The sequence below is a fragment of the Aquarana catesbeiana genome, linkage group LG03 (assembly GCF_042186555.1).
Source record: "Aquarana catesbeiana isolate 2022-GZ linkage group LG03, ASM4218655v1, whole genome shotgun sequence".
Taxonomy (NCBI): Eukaryota; Metazoa; Chordata; class Amphibia; order Anura; family Ranidae; genus Aquarana; species Aquarana catesbeiana.
The window spans coordinates 278,647,815-278,651,152 of NC_133326.1; the positions used below are offsets into that span (position 1 = coordinate 278,647,815).

At 44.3% G+C, this 3,338-nt stretch overlaps 1 non-coding gene across 1 annotated transcript; it reads right to left on the bottom strand.

Annotated features, from left to right (window-relative positions):
• Window positions 1-1,766: 1,766 nt before the first annotated feature.
• Window positions 1,767-1,838, bottom strand: TRNAD-GUC (transfer RNA aspartic acid (anticodon GUC)). Its single transcript has one exon. It is a non-coding gene; the product is annotated as a tRNA-Asp (tRNA).
• Window positions 1,839-3,338: the final 1,500 nt, after the last annotated feature.

A 3,338-nucleotide genomic window follows, 5' to 3' on the forward strand; every position in this document is an offset into this window, starting at 1 on the left:
GTTGAACTCGCCTTAATCGCGAATCAGTGGTAGCCCCGAGTGTGTGACTTGCCACATCGCCTGCCACCAGATGTTGCTTGTCACGCTGCCTGCCACCAGATGAGGAATGTCACTTGCCACGTCCCCTGCCACCAGATGAGGAATGCCATATGCCACGTCGCCTGCCACCAGATGAGGAATGCCACTTGCCACACCGTCTGCCACCAGATGAATGCCACTTGCCATGCTGCCTGCCACCAGATGAGGAATGCCACCTGCCCCTGCCGCGCTGCCTGCCACCAGATGGATGTCACTTGCCACTAGGGTCGCCACATCATCCCTTTAATTCAGGACACACATCAATTACACAGGTTCTGTGGCTGATTAAGGTGGTCATTAAACTCACTTGGTGCCTTATCTGCGTTAAATTAGCCTCAGAACCTGTGTAATTAATATGTGTCCTGGATTCAAGGGATGATGTGGCAAGCCTACTTGCCACGTCACCTGCCACCACATGAGGAATGCCACTTGCCATGCTGCCTGCCACTAGATGAATGCCACTTGCCACGCTGCTTGTGCCACCAGATGTGGACAGTCATTGCATTGGTGGTACCGGTTCATTTAGCACAGAGGTGAGGGCAGGAGAGCGGTGATGCGGGGCAGGTGGTGAGAGATTATGTCATCTCTCAGCTCCTTGCCGCACCTCCAACACCAGCAGTGTGAGGGCGGAAGAGCTGTGATGCGGGGTGGGCGCAGAGAGATGATGTAATTTCTGCTTGCCAGCTTCTCTCATCCGCCCGCCTCTGTGATCCATCGGGCTCTCTCACCTGCCACCCTCCTTGCTTTCTCACGCCGCCCGCCGCATCCGTGGCCTGGCTGCAAAGACGCTACCGCCCCGGTAGTGGGCTGTGGCCCGGGGGTTCGAGACCCCTGTTTTAAAGCATATGTAAAAAAATATTTTATTCTTTTGTTGGTTTTTTTCATTGTTGATCTTTTTTTGTTTATAGCACAAAAAATAAAAACCACAGAGGTGATCAAATACCACCAAAAGAAAGCTCTATTTGTGGGAAAAAAAGAGCATCAGTTTTATTTGGGTACAGCGTCGCACGACCGCGCAATTGTCAGTTAAATTAATGCAGTGCTGTATCGCAAAAAATAGCCTAGTCATTAAAGGGGTAAACCTTCCATAGCTGAAGTGGTTACCAGTGAAAATAAAGATGAGAAATCCTCAGAGCCTGAGCCTCAGAGTCAGCAATGGCAGCTACAAAATGTATCTCCCTTATCGCATGCCCAAAAGAAATTGCCACCACAAAGTACATCTTTAGTTTTAGCTTATATGGTCAGTGTCTCAGTATAATCAGCTGCAATGCAGGAGGAACAATGCTTGAATAATAATTTATTTCATGCTGTTAAAATTTTGCAAAAACCGTTATAATAGTGTTTCGCTCATAAGCAAATCCCACTGAGTCATTATTATACATCACTGAACGTATTTAGGAGAAAAAAGAGAAATCAAAAAGTACTTAGCAGAGGATGGTTTCGATCCATCGACCTCTGGGTTATGGGCCCAGCACGCTTCCGCTGCGCCACTCTGCTGTACAATTATTGTCTGGAGGCATCCTGTCTCATAGTACCCATATGAGGACTGCCTCTCTGTCTAGCTTCTTTAATTTTGTTAGAAATTCTTATGGTTTCATTTATAAGTGTAAAGAATTGCGACCTGTACTGTGTGGTAATCCACGTTTGAGAAAAAAAACATTGTTGAGTTTGAGGGGGAAAATTTATGCCTCCCCGTCGGGGAATCGAACCCCGGTCTCCCGCGTGACAGGCGGGGATACTTACCACTATACTAACGAGGAGCTGCTTGAAAAATCTGGTTAGAGAGGCTTCAGGTCATATTGACATAACTTTGTATTACAATTGTCTATATTCATGAATATTATTTTATTATGTATTATTATCCTGTATGAATCAAACTGGATTCTGAGATATATATTATTACCATAATATACATTGTTTATGAATCATTAAATATCAATTTTTCCCATCCATTTGTCTACTTATTTGCAACGGCATGCTTCAGAAAAAGTCCCAATCCCCCCACCCTCTCTTTCACATTGATAGGGATGGAGGTATTTGACCTCACCAGGCCATTTCCTCATTTAAAGTCCCAAACCTCCTCCAAAGTCCCCTCTCCTTTTTTGCAACAACTGCTTTTAGCCCTCATGCACACAGGCTGTTAAAATAACGTTATGAAAACGCCAGTATCTTTGCAGTGATTTTTTTTTAACTTTTTTCAGCTTTTTTTAGCGTTTTTGCAATAGCGTTTTTGAGCGTTTTTCTGCGTTAGCGTTTTTTTTTTTTCAAATTTTTTTTTTTTTTTTTTTTAATGGATCAAAAACGTTAAAAAAGGTTGGTGAATGATGTTTTTGAGCGTTTTTGAGCATTTTTCAGCGTTAGAGCGTTTTTACAGCTGAAAAACGTCTCTCAGAACCCACTGGTCCTGGGTTTTTTTACAGCTTAAAAACGCCTATGCCACTTGCAGCTCAAAAACGCCTAGGTGGGCATGAAGCCAAAGACTAACATAGACAGGCCTTTTTAAGCTGCAAAAAAAGCTAAAAAAGCAGCTGTAAAAACATCCGTGTGCATGAGGACTAAAGGTTTGAACATAAAGACACAGATTTAGCCATTGTGATATATAACGTCTTTATAAATAAAACCAAGTTTCATAAACAAACAAATATATTGCTTTTTGACAAGTAAAAGTACAACTTGAAAATATAAAAAAACCCAAAAAACTGTAAGCTCTATTGGCTGTAACGCCATTGCATATATTACCTGAATATATTACCAACATTCAAAATTAAGAAATATAATAAGAAAAGCCTTTTTCTTATTTTATTTTTCTTTTAGCAGCTTAGTAGATGCCCCCCACATATTCTGTGGTAGTGCAGCGTTAATTTTGACGTCAAGTTTAAATTTAGGTGGCTGAATGTGCAGTGACGTAATGGCGCCGCCCGGCGCCTCGCCACATCACGGGTGAGACCGGACCCCGGACCACTCTGCAACCTCTGACCACCTCCTTCCTGTTTCATGTCCACACAGCCTCTGACCACCTCCTGTACCATGTCCGCACAGCCTCTGACCACCTCCTGTACCATGTCCACACAGCCTCTGACCACCTCCTGTACCACGTCCACACAGCCTCTGACCACCTCCTGTACCATGTCCACACAGCCTCTGACCACCTCCTGTACCATGTCCGCAGTCTCTGACCACCTCATTCCTGTCTAATGGCCGCAGCCTCTGACCATTTCCTGTTCCATGTCCGCAGCCTCTGACGAGTCCGTTTACATATG